Source organism: Otolemur garnettii, unplaced genomic scaffold, assembly GCF_000181295.1.
Source record: "Otolemur garnettii isolate 467f Iridium unplaced genomic scaffold, OtoGar3 scaffold00011, whole genome shotgun sequence".
Classification (NCBI taxonomy): Eukaryota; Metazoa; Chordata; class Mammalia; order Primates; family Galagidae; genus Otolemur; species Otolemur garnettii.
Genome location: NW_003852406.1, coordinates 35,469,963 through 35,483,873, shown reverse-complemented (window position 1 = coordinate 35,483,873; position 13,911 = coordinate 35,469,963). Strand labels below are relative to the sequence as shown.

Here is a 13,911-nt window from a genome sequence, read left to right as displayed (position 1 = left end):
AAAAAAAAAAAAGATAAACTATGATGGGAGAGTAACTTTAGAACCCAACAAAGGATAAAATTGACTGTGTTTCAAATATGATTAAAGAAGTTGTGATTACAACCCAAGGAAAAATGGTCACCAGGCCTCAGGAGAGACCCTAAGTCAGAAGCACCCAGATGAGCTGTTCTTAGAATCTTGACCCTCAGAAACCATGCTAAGTAACAAATATTTGTTGCTTTTAGCTGCCAAGTTTTGGAATAATTTGTTATGTAATGCTGGATAAAAAATACATTGTACCAGCCTAAAAATAATCTTATTTCCCCTCTTGCTACCATTTTTTCTTCCTCCTCTCTTCACAGTCAGGCTCCTCCAATGGATGGCATGTATAGCACTGGTTGGCTACAGCATACACACACAAAGATTTGCCAATGGGTTACATGACATGTGTGGTTTTAGGAGTGTGAGTTTCCAGATGCTCACCCTAATATTTAATCTTTCTAGAGCTGCTCTGCCTAGGAAGGAGCCAGCATTTGAAGCTTTATGCAAATTCTTTTTTCACAGTAACCTTACTTCTCCTTATTACAAGAGTAAAATCTTACTTTTTATTCATCCTGAATATTACATTGCCCAGTAAAGTTTACTGCTTGGGAATTAAAAATATCTCCAAGGGGCTAAATGAAAGGACGAAGTGTTGGTATCCGTTTTTAAAGAGTAAATGACATTAATGAATGGGTAAGAAAAATTTTTTTCAAGCTGAGTAGTTTCCAGTTCTTTATTTTCAATATAAATTAAAGGAGGATCTAATCAAATTGTCAGCTAATATATGTTTTAAAATAATTTTTTGCATAGATTCATAAAGAGTCAAAGAATTGAGTGACATTGCCATAATAAAATGTTTTCATTTCCATCTACTTATGTAGATGAGAAGGTTGCTCAGTGCTTACAGCAACAAAATGAAAACAAGAAGATAATTGACTCTAATTTCTGTTGCATTCTAGAGGATGTAATTTTCATCCATGGATACATAAATTAACTTTTTTTTAAATTAACATTTTTAAAATAGCCCCACCTACCCCATTAAGAGATGCATTTCCATTTTATTTCTGTTTAATAATTATCAAAATTTGTAACGTATTTGTTGTTTTTGTTAGATGTGACTAAAAATTGTATTAGTAACTTAATCCTGAAGAATGAAGAGCTTACTATTTAGAGACTTATAGTTCCAGGAAAATAAGAAAAAAGTTAAAGCTCGGGCAGCACCTGTGGCTCAGTGAGTAGGGTGCTGGCCCCATATACCAAGGGTGGTGGGTTCAAACCCAGCCCTGGCCAAATTGCTACAAAAAAATGGCCAAGCATTGTGGCGGGTGCCTATAGTCCTAGCTACTCAGGAGGCTGAGGCAAGAGAATCACCTAAGCCCAAGAGCTGGAGGTTGCTATGAGCTGGTGACACCACAGCACTCTACTGAGGGTGACAAAGTGAGGCTCTGTCTCTAAAAAAAAAAAAAAATTAAAGCTCAAGTTATGTGTCTGTGTTTTTGTGGAGAATCATCACAGATGATCAATGAAAGACTTTCTGAACATACAACAACATTACATTAGAATGAAATTCTGTGGGGGAAAAATGAAATAATGTAAAATTCCTAATGTTATGGAAGAATTTGTTCTTACATTTTTGTAAATACTTGATGAAAGTTTTCAAATTAGTAGTATTTAAGAGTTCATTGGGCTCAGCACCTGTGGCTCAAATGGCTAAGGCGCCAGTCACATACACCTGAGCTGGCGGGTTTGAATCCAGCCCAGGCCTGCCAAACAACAATGATGGCTGCAACCAAAAAATAGCCAGGCGTTGTGGTGGGCGCCTGTAGTCCCAGCCACTTGGGAGGCAGAGGCAGGAGAATCGCTTGAGCCCAGGTATTGGAGGTTGCTGTGAGCTATGATGCTATGGCACTCTACCCAGGGTGACAGCTTGAGGCTCTGTCTCAAAAAAAAAAAAAAAAAAAAGAGTTCATTGAATAGATTTAAAAGGGATATAACGTAGTTTTTTAAAAATGTGAATATTTGAGCCATTGCTGTAATGCTAGCACTCTGGGAGGCCGAGGTAGACAGATTGCTTGAGCTCAAGAGTTTAAGACCAGTCTGAGTCAGAGGGAGACCCATCTCTAAAAACAGCCCAGTGTTGTGGTGGGTGCCTGTAGCCCCAGCTACTTGTGAGGTTGAGGCAGGAGGATCTCTTGAGCCCAAGAGTTTGAGGTTGCTGTGAGCTATTACAATGCCATTACACTCTACACAGGGTGACAGAGTGAGATTCAGACTCCTAAAAAAAAAAAATTAAGACACAGTTTAGTACTTTTTCCACTTCTGGAATCTTGGTCACTCCACAGCTCTCTGTCTTCCTTACTCGGTCCACAGCTGTACAGAAAAGCCAAGTTCAGCTTGGCTTATTTTTCTGTGGTGAGGGACTTTGTCACCTCTGTTACAGACTGTCCTTGTAATAGCCACTTCCAAAACTATGTTTTTGATTTTTTTGAGACAGAGTCTCTGTCACCCTGGGTAGAATGTTATCTTCATAGCTCATAGCAACCTCAAATTCTTGGACTCGAGTGATCCTTTCAGCCTCAGCCTCTCCCATAGGTGGGACTACAGGCACCTGCCACAATGCCCAGCTAGTTTTTCTATTTTTAGTAGAGAGGGTAGGGGTCTCACTCTTACTCAGTCTGGTCTGAGAAACTGCCCTTCTACATAAAAGAAGCCTGGATGCCTCACTGGCCCATGAGGAGTTGGAACAAACTTCCAGAAAGCCCACCTTCTTTAGCTGCTCTCAGTGTCTGTGAGGCCCTGAGCTGATTTTCCGGGTCCCTCCACCACTGGAGGCTCCTGCTAGAGGCCTATAGTCCTGTGGCTGCCCCTGAGCAGTGATCGTGTGACCACACAGACTCGCCTGTGAGCCCTGGGGCCTCTGCTCTTCCTTCCTTCACTCTGAAGCACCTGTAGTCGCTCAGCTTCCACTTCTTTATCAGTCCACAGAGAGGTGGACTTCGGGTGGCACAAGGTGACAGGGTTGCTGTGCTCCTGACCCTATGCTGTGCCTACTACTGGTTCTTGGGATCCGGATCTCCATAAGGAAACTTTACCCTGGAGATGCCATAACATGGGCTCATCACACTGCAATCCTCCCATTCTCTGATGCTCTAATACTCTTCACACTGACGAGGATGGTGAGCATCACTTCTGCAGCATCCCTTGAGGCTGAGTGACTCCATCATACAGGGATGACACACAGGCACCAGTTCTGCTGTGTCAACGGCCAGGCCAGCCTGGACCACCCACAGAGGCAGGTCCAGCCCTGATGGGGATAGGGCACAAAGCAAGTGGCACCTGGGCCAGTGTTTGTCTCCACAGTGTCTGTGATTGATGAGGATTCCCGAGTCTGGTTTTTCTGAGTTACTCCCATGAATCTGACCACTATTAGGCCCTGGTTGGGATGGTGCCACCACCATTAATACAGCCTTTCCCTGGTGCTGGAGAAGGTTATGTTCTAGGAAACAAGGAAGCATTCCCCACATCAGGTCTGTGCCCTCCACAGCAGGTCTGTGGGTCTGCATCCTCCCACAGTGGGTCTCTGTTCCCCCCACAGTGGCTCTGTGTCCCCCCGACCAGGGGGTTGTGTCCTCCCACAATGGATCTGTGTCCTCCCACAGCAGGTCTGCACCCAGCAACCCTAGTGCTGGGCTGGACCAGGAAGCCCCCTCTACACATGCCTGACCCACAGGCCTGCTGGTTCTTCCTTGTGAGCTCTGTGTCAGCTCTGCTGGCTTCCTCCCACTGTGGGTCCCAACAGTTGCCTTCTGGCTATGGACACACCACTTTGCCTCCTTGCTCATCATGATCCCTGCTGAGTCCCCATATCCCTTATCATAGTAGATGGGTCTCAATAAAGCAACAACTGTCCGAGAAGTTGAGTCCTGCCTTCCACTCTCGCATGTCTAACTGTCCAGCTAATCAGAGGCACTCCCCTTGCATAGAAGTAATATCTCACCATGACCACTGCTTTGAGCTCTTGGCATCATGCAGGAGTGAGGGGAGAGGAGGAGAAGGAAGTGGAGGGCAAGGATATCTGGAAATAGGATCTGAGAGTATGAGAGGGCCATGTGTCCTCTCCAGGGTCCTTCTAGCCAGCAAGAGCAACAGCAGGGCTCTGTTCAGGCCCCTCTCCATCCTCCAGGTTCAGGCACTTGCCCATCCTCCCCCATCCTGGGCTAGTTGCTGCCTCTGCCCCTGGGCACCTCAGGGCTACCTGGTCAGGCCAGAGGTAGAAGTCCCAGAGTTGGCATGCTGTGAGGCAGCACAGAATGACTTGGGAAGTCTGTGCCCACACAGAGGTCATCTGGGAAGGCCTGAGGTCTATCTGTAACTCTGCTGGCCCCACCACATGCAGGGTCTCTGACACAGGGCATCATCTCTGTCCCAGCACTGACTGCCACAGGGATGCTGAAGTGTGTGTTCAGTCAGACCCACGAGAACAGGACTGGGGCTAGGTGCTGGGGGTGGAATGGATGAGACAGTGATGAGACCCCAGACAAGTGAATATGTGATAATTACCCAGTTGGGGCTGGCACACAGCTTCTCAGAGATGTCACCTTCTCTCTTCTTTAGGACCCCAGGTGCCTCTCCCTCCTAAAACGAAAGACCTGGTCACTCAGGCCAAAATGAAACTGTTCCCTCTGTGGCTAAAACATCACACCTTGTAGACAAGTCTTCCTCGAAACTATCTTATCTCTACAGTCTGTAGACAGTGCACCCCAGGGTTCTCAGGCTGAGAGCTCCCCACCTTTACTCATCTCACCACTGCTTAAGCCTCTGCCCATCCAACATGGCCAATTCCTGCCACAGCCTCCAACAAGGGCCACTGCATTGCTACTCCATTAATGATAGCAGGACACCCTCCCCATCCAGCACACCAGCTAGAGGCCAGAAGCTCATCCTTGACCTTATCTGATCTAATTCGTAGCCAGTTGATGCTCACTCTGATGCTGCCTCCAGGTGGCATCCCTCCTTCTCTTCCCTCCTCCTTCCCAAGACCCTCTGGATACCGCCCTCTGGATTCAGACAATCCTGAGTCTGCTGCCACCTACCAGTGTGATCTCAGCAAAACTATTTTTTGAGGCCTCACTTTCACAGACTAAAAAAATAGTTTTATTAACAGTGTCTACCTCATAAGGTTGACATTTAGTCAAATAACAAATGTACATAAAATGCTTAGAATAGTACTTAGCTTAAAGTAAGTCTCAATGCATGTCAGCTGCTGTTGTTACTATTATTACCATTGTTAGAGCCTTAACATCTCCCACTTGGGCTAGTTAAGACACCTCCAACCGGCTCAGCACCCGTTGCTCAAGTGGCTAAGACGCCAGCCACATACACCTAAGGTGGTGGGTTCGAATCCAGCCCGGGCTGCCAAACAACAATGATGGCTTGCAACCAAAAAATAGCCAGGCATTGTGGCAGGTGCCTGTGGTCCCAGCTACTTGGGAGGCAGAGGCAAGAGACTCTCTTGAGCCCAGGAGTTGGAGGTTGCTGTGAGCTGTGATGCCACAGCACTCTACACAGTGGGACAGCTTGAGCTCTGTCTCAAAAAAAAAAAAAAAAAAAAAAAGACACCTCCAACCCAGTCCCTCAAGGAGGTTAAGGACCAGGAATGGAAAGTGAAAGCACAGTGGCCACAGTGGTATGGAATCGTCTATGGTCAGACGATTTGTGGAATCGTCTATGGGAACATTTGTCCCTTGAAACAACTGATGATGGGAGAAGCACCAACCAGAATAGCCTCATAACCAGGCACAGCCATGGATGATGAGATCACCCTCTCCCTGCAGCCAGGGCTTCCAAGGGACCCAGGCAGAGAGGTGGTACTGTAGGGATGGAGGAGCCTATGGAAAACATCTCATTCAATTTTCTGATTTTTTGGATGGCAAAACTATTTTCGTGTGGGGATAAAGCACTTGCTTGTGGGCAATTTTACTTAATAAAAATGTATCTGGGCCACTCTGTATTTAGCCGTGCACTGGGTGCTGGACACACCACTAGTGAAGTGAAGAGCTTGGATCCAACCCAGGTTTCCACTAACTCACACCAACTTCAGAGAGAAGAGCCTGCTAAAAATAATGCTTGCATTTCTGTGAGCTACCAGAGGGAAACAACCAGAATTCCGTATTGCCCATAAATCACCATAAGAAATTCTTTCATCTAGAAGCTGGAATGTGAAACACCAAGTTGAACTGTAAGGAGGACATTTGCAAGAAGACTGAAAAACATTCAGCCACAAACACTAATAAAAACACATTCTTCCACGCCAACATTTGCCCTTTGAACACACAAACACAAACTGGGCTGTGCACTCAGCATCAGAGCAACAATTCTGTCACATACCCCATGGTTAACACTTAGAGTCTTTTAGTTTCTGTAGAGGAGAAAGAAACATTGACAATAAATTGTCATTTTATAAATGATGAAACTAAAGCTTTAGAGAAATCTGTAAGGAATATCTTTCCTGGATAGCCTCACTTCTATGCCATAGGGTGGCAATTAAAAAAAAGTGTTTGCTTAAAGCTTATATGTGCTTTAATTAGAAAAGTCCTCCCCCCAATTATTTTTTTTTGAGACAGAGTCTCACTTTGTCACCCTGGGTAGAGTGTTGTGATGTCATAGTTCACAGCAACCTCAAACTCTTGGGCTCAAGTGATCCTCCTGCCTTAGCCTCCTGAGTAGTTGGGACTATAGCCACCTGCCACAATGCTTGGCTATTTTTAGAGAGAGGGTCTCACTCTGGCTCAGGCTAGTCTTGAACTCCTGAGCTCCAGTGATCTACCTGCCTTGGCCTCTCATAGTACTAGGATTACAGGTGTGAGCCACAGCCCCCTGGCCTCCAAAACATTTTTTTAACCTTTTGTGTGTCATAGGCACCTCTGAGAATGGACTGAAACCTGTGAATTCTTCCCATAGGGCACAAACATAATTTTGCATGTAATCTTAGAAATAAATCCATGTAGTCCTTAGAAATTCCTGAGACAAAGCTAAAGAAAAGTTGCTTTCAGGTGTTGGCTGTACAGTATTGCAAAATGGTTCAAAGCAGCTTCGTCGGCACAGCTCAAACTTTCCTGGTGCAATCTTTCTACTGGAAGCTATATGCATAGTAAGTGAATAGTGATTGTAATGCTGTTTTTCAGGATTTGACTCAAAGTATGAAATTATGATTCATCAGCATGTATATGCAGATCAAAGTAAAAAGTATTTACCAACTCAATACTATAGTGAGATAATATCAATCTAGGATTCCAAATAGTTCCAACAAATGGGCTCTGAACCAAAAATACTATAAAAGCATATTGCAAGAATCACCAGCCTCTCCCTAACTTTATTAAGCCTCACTCACGCTTTGTACCAAATGCAAATCCTCACTTCCAGAATACAGAAAACATTTACACTATTGATTGTAATTTAAACATTTTCAACTTACCATATATCTCCTCCCACCTAAAGGAAAGATACTGTATAAATACTGTGGCATTAAGTAGAGATTCTAATAATACAATTTGCATTGGAAGAATATTACTACCACACAAGTTACCTGCTAAGGGTCCATAAATGCCTCTTTTTTTGATTTCTCAGAAGACTCACACTTCTGCTACAAGACTGGTCTCTGTCTGACAGGCAGGCTTTCTTTCCTGGTGACCTTTGTATGCCTGGCAGGCTACCCCTGCCTATTTCAAAACAAGAATTCTGCAAGTGGCACCACATGAGCTGGCTCCAGCCACAAATAGTAACAGGCCTGCCATGAGTGAAAGTCCAAATATAGGCCTGCTGCAGCTATCTTGCCACCTCTCACTGCTCAAGTGTCACCAGCAGAGGTCACGGGTGGGGCTCTGAGTTACTCCTTTTACTGTTGGGGTTGGAGACCTATGGCTCCCTCAAGGGACTCAGATAGCTGGTCATGCAGAGAGGACTGGGGACTGTCACAGCAAGGCCAGGAAGGAGACTTCCGACACCCTTGTGCCTTCCACCCGGGCTTTCCTGGGTCTTCTCCCGGTTTGAGCAAGCACAACTTAAAACGTACTCAAAGGCTAGAATTATCCACCCCTCTGGATGAAAATCCATCAGATCCAATCATTTTCTTCTCCATCTTAGGTGACACACAGTCCATAGGGTCACTTGGAGTCATAGTCTCAAATTCAGTCATTGAATGTCTATGTCACCACATTAACCTGGTTGAACCAGCATCAAAATCATCTTCCTTCCCCAGCTTGGGCCTTTTTAGCGGGAAGCCTGCCCTGGACCTCTCCTCCTCATACCCTCCTTGAGCTGCTGGTTTGGATGCCAGGGCAAAAGAGCTAAGGTGATGCAATGGCTAGTCTTTGCACAGATGCCACAGTGGGAGCTGACTTAGATCTCTGTGGACCTGGAAGATGCTTACAGCTGACTCCCTCTCTCATGAGGAACTTTTTGTAAATAAATCTCTGGAGATTCCCACTGTGAAGATCTCTTCCCCGAAGTTCTCACAACCAGGTTGAAAGGTCTTCTATGTCAAGGGGTCTTTTTGTTTTTGTTTTTATTTTTAGAGATGGAATCTTGCTACATTGCCCAGATTGTTCTTAAACTCTTTTACTGTATTTATCTATACCGTAAATTTATGTTATCCGCTTACGAGATGAATCCTCTATCTGAAATGGTGGGCAATTCAGCTGCAAACCTCAATCTATGGCACATACCAACCAATTCAACTTTCTCTTGTAATGTCCTGATTTTTCTCTGCTTCTTGGGAACACTTCCAATATCACTAGTGGCATTTCACATGGGTCCCCTGATGTTATTCAAGGTTTGTGGTATAAAACACAATGAGAAATATGAGAGAGCCAAGAGAGACACTTTTTAGTGTGATATGCAATTTACTGGATAGATAAACTGCTCCCATGGAGGTGATTAGTGTCACAGGGCATCAAAGCAGATATAACACTGAAGTTCACCACAGTAGCAACAGGAGGTGGTTACCAAGTTATTACAGCAGTATAGCAGAATGTACTTCCTTTAATTTCATGCAGTCAGACTGAGTACAGCATCTTTACATTTGTTTACGTTTTTCTTGACAGAAGATGGCTTTGTGGATGGTCTGTGTTTGCGTAGTTTTGATAAATTGTAACTTTCTTGGCTTGGTGCCTGTGGCTCAAGCAGCTAAGGCGCCAGCCACGTACACCTAAGGTGGCGGGTTCGAATCCCCAGCATGGGCCCGCCAAACAACAATGATGGCTACAACCAAAAAAAATGGCTGGGCGTTGTGGCGGGCGCCTGTAGTCCCAGCTACTTGGGAGGCTGAGGCAGGAGACTTGCTTGAGCCCAGGAGTTGGAGGTTGCTGTGAGCTGTGATGCCATGGCACTCTACCCAGGGGGATAGCTTTAGGCTCTGTCTCAAGGAAAAAAAATTGTAACTTTCCTTAATAGAGTTGTATATATATTATGGTGGTAAATGATAAAATAGACTAGTAGTATACATTTTATGCATTCATGATATAATTTTTCTTCTTTATTTTGCAATATTTTTAGACTTCATAGTTCGTCTGTGAGTTTTTTCAAATTGTCACAAATCTCCAAAAATCTTCCCAATATGTTTATTCAATACAAATCCACATATATGTAGGCCTGCACAGTTGAAATCCATGTTATTCAAAGGTCAATTCTATCTTCTTTGCTCATCAGAAGTCCATGAAGCATGAGTCAGATTTTGGACCATTTTCTTTGAAAGCCTATATATAATGATTCAATCTTGTAATTTTATATCGATTGTTTTTGGGGGCATTTTAAAAACAGTGTCACAGAAGTGTATCCCCAAAATAAAAACGTTGGAAGCAAAATAAAATACAAAAAGCAAAAAAAAGTTGAAAAAATTATGCAAAGATGCATGTACAAGAATGCTCAGCACAACACTTCATATTGGAAAAATATTGAAATTAGCCTATGTCTATCAGTGGGGAATTTATTAGGTAAATCATGATGCAGTTAACCCAATATTGGAAAGTATTAAAAATAATGACCTTGATGTCTTTTTTTTAATATGGAAAATGCCTGTGATATATTTGTAAGCAGACAAAGAATATGCAAAATATTGTTACAGTATAATAACACACACAGAGTATTAGAGTTTTCTAGAGAAATAGAATCAATGTAATACATACATACATGGAAAGAGAGTTATTATAAGAAATTGGCTTATGTGATTATAAAGACTGACAAGTCCCAAGATCTCCATGTGGTAAACAAGATGAAGAGCCAGGAAAGCCAATGGTGTAGTACCAGGCCTAAGGCCAGCAGGCTTAAGGCCCAGGAGAGCTAGGGTTTCAGTTAGGGTTAGAGGCAGGATAACAAAGGTAACCCAACTGGAAGGCAGTTGGACAGGAGGAATTTCCTCTTACTCAGCCTTTTTGTTCTGTTCAGACCTTCAACTTATTGGAAGAGGCTCACTCACATTAGAGATAGCAATCTGATTTACTCAGTCTACCCATTCAACAGCTAACTTCATCCAGAAACACACAGATCAAATATCTGGGCATCCTGGTGGTCTAGTCAAGTTGACACATAAAATTAGCCATCACACATATAGAAACATATGCTATAGAGTATGTTCCTTCCAAATTCAAATGTTGAAACATAATCACAACATCACAAAATCCCAAAACTACAGATGTTGGCATGGGTGTGGAGAGAAGGGAACAGTTCTACACTGCTGGTGGAAATGCAAGCTAATACGACATTTTTGAAAAGAAGTTTGGAGAACACTCAATGAATTAAAAGTAGACCTACTGTTCAACCCTGCAATTCCTGTACTAAGTATATACCCAGATGATCACAAATCATTTTACAACAAAGACATTTGCACTAAAATGTTTATTGCAACCCAATTCATAATAGCCAAGACATGGAAATAGCCCAAGTGCCCATCGACCCATGAATGGATTAACACATTGTGGTATATGCACACCATGGAATACTATGCAGCCATAAAAAGACAGAGACTTCACATCTTTTATGTTTACCTGGATGGAGCTGGAACATATTTTTCTTAGTAAAGTATCTCAAGAATGGAAAGAAAAGTATCCAATGTACTCAATACTATTATGAAATCAATATATAACCACTTACACACTCATAGGAATGGCAAAACATAACTATAGTCCAGAAAGTAGAAGGGAAGAGAAGAGAGAGGGGAGGGAGTATATGGGCAGAAGGAGGGTATTTGGGGGACCTTACCTAATGTGCATGATGCAATGGTACATTTCAAAACTATTAAGAAATGAGTATAATTGTGATGGATGTGTTACTTAGTTCAATGTAAACATTTCACATTGTATATTAAAGCAGTACCCTGAACCTCATAAGTGCATCAATGTACAAAGTTATGATTTAAGAAAAAATAATTTAAAAAAATAAAAAATAGCCTGTCAGAGGCCCCTGAGCAAAGGAAGAAAAACTGGACAGAATCAGACTCTACAAAGCCAAATACAGGGAGCTGAGCCAAGAAAGATGTTCAGCAAGCTCTAACTCCAAGGAAGAGCTTCAAGAAAACAAATTACAGGTACAAAGCCTATTGACTAGAGGACGGGAGACCCCTCTCCCAAGCAGGAGGCCTGCCGCAGGCTATCTGTGAACAAGCAGGGAACAAAAGACCTCTCATTTTACCTTGCTGGAGAGAGCTGCTAAACTCCAGGTCTCTTTCTCCAGGGAGGTCCCACTTATGAACCTAGATACCACCTTGCCAGGCATAAAATTGAACAGATATTTTTTCCCACAAGTCCAAACTCCCAGTCCACCCTTTCCCCCTTGCATGGTGGTCTGAAGTTCAGCCCCCTACAGAGTGCAGAGTGTTTGGTTTTGTCCTGAGAGACCTGGGCATAATGTGGACTGGGATGAAATCTGTGACTAACGGGGAAGAAAGAGGGTGTGGGAAGAAAGGGACACTCGGTGTGAGGTGGAGCAGTCCCCTGGTTATGACTATATGACTATGCCTGGCCAGTGGTAGTGTTTGGCCCTTGGTTTGGGCTATGTCTGGTGGGATGGGGTGCAGAACCCCCAGCTCTGACAGCACCCACTGCAGGACAGTGGTTGCCCCGTGTGGTTGGCTGACAGGGCTGGTCCCTGCTGAGCTTGCAAGCAGAGGCTTAATAAGTGTGGACTGTGACCTGAGAGCAGGAGTGTGGTCTCCTGATCCAACAGAACCCTGGAGCAGTGGCTTACTGGGTGTGAACCAAGCCCTCAGGGCTAGAAATACTCCACTTCCTCCAGCAAGGATGGTAAGCAGAGGCTTATCAGGTGAGGACTAAGACCTTCAGGCAGAGTGTGGTGCTGTGACTCTAACAGAGCCTGCAATTAGAGGCTTGTCAGGCAGTGGACTGAGAATGGCAAGAGGGGGTGTGGTCCCCTGACTCCAACTGGTTTGGCAGGCACTACTCCAGACCCTACTCCAGAAGCTAGCTGTGTGTGGACTGAGACTGGTGGGTGGGGGCGTTACCCCTGGCTCTAGCTGGGTCTGTGAGCAGAGAAGCAGACAATAGTGTGGACTGAGTCTGGCAGGTGGCAGTGTGGATCCCTGGCTCCAATTGTGCTTTGAATCCCTTTGCTTTAATTGCCCTTGAATCCCTCTGTTGGGCAGGGTTTCTACTGCCAGAGAAATTTGGTTGGAACCTGTGTCTGGGGCTGTCTACTCTGGGACATTCCTTTGAAGTTCTGTACTGGAAAAGAACTGGAGGGTGGGGGCTGGGCGCTGCAGTTGTTTGTATCTCTTCACAGTCCAGATTTAAATCTAATAGGGTAGTTTCTTAGGATAGAGTTGGCTGAAAACAAAATAGAGCTAGCCTGCACTATCTCACCAACTAGGTCCTCAGAGTCTCCAGCCAAAACTCTGAAATGGGCCTCTGTAAGGTTGTAGGAGATAAGCCACAATTACAAAGCCTAGAGCTTTGGTAATGGGCTATCTCTACTACCTGGGAACCCCAATTCAATCATCCTACCAGTCCTAATAACCAAATAGTAGAAAATAAACATGGTGTGGACCCAACAGAAGAACTCTGGCAACATGAATAACCAGAGTAGACCAACCACCCCAAGAAATGACAAAGAAGATACAACTGGAGATGCCATGCATAGACAAATGGCAGCAATGTCAGAAACTGAATTCAGAATATGGATTGCAAATAAGATAAATAGAATGGAAGAAAAGATGGAAATTGAATTCCAAACAGTAGTTCTAAAGTTGTCTCAAGAAATTAATGAATTCAAAGCCCAAGTCACCAAAGATATGGACATAATGAGAAAAGAGATAGCAGAGCTCAGGGAAACAAATAAGTTAGTTGAGGAGCTCCAAAATACAGTAGAATCCCTCACTAATAGAGTTGACCAGGCAGAAGAAAGGATCTCTGAAACTGAGGACAAAGCTTTTGAACATTCCCAAACACTCAACAAGGTAGACAAATGGAGAGCAAAAACTGATCATTCCCTGAGAGAGTTGTGGGATCACTCCAAAAGATCAGGCATTCATCTTATAGGAATTCCCAAAGGAGAAGAGGATGGTCCTAAAGGTACAGATGCTCTACTCCAAGGGATTTTGGGGGAGAATTTCCCAAACCCTGCAAGAGATTCAGAACTTCAGATAGCAGACAGTTTTCAGAACCCCAGCAAGACTTAATCCAAATAAAGCATCTTCTAGACACATTGTAATTAACTTTGCCAAAGTGAAGATGGAGGAGAAAATTCTGCAAGCAGCTAGACGAAAGAAAAGCATCACCTACAAAGGGAGAAATATCAGAATAACTGCAGATCCCTCAGCCAAAATGTTTCAAGCCAGAAGAAGATGGTCATCAACATTCAATCTCTTTTTTTTTTTTTTTTTTT

At 43.8% G+C, this 13,911-nt stretch overlaps 1 protein-coding gene across 2 annotated transcripts in view; it reads right to left on the bottom strand.

The window, feature by feature from the left end:
- The window catches only part of FSD2 (fibronectin type III and SPRY domain containing 2), a 48,795-nt gene extending 41,096 nt beyond the window's left edge, over positions 1 to 7,699 (bottom strand). For both annotated transcript variants that reach the window (XM_003784601.3, XM_023510135.1), the window contains exons 1-2: positions 7,607 to 7,699; positions 4,582 to 4,656 (exon numbers count right to left, since the gene is read on the bottom strand). The gene's annotated coding sequence lies outside the window, so the exon portion shown is untranslated. The remainder of the gene's footprint in view (positions 1 to 4,581; positions 4,657 to 7,606) is intronic.
- Between the last annotated feature and the right edge of the window lie 6,212 nt (positions 7,700 to 13,911).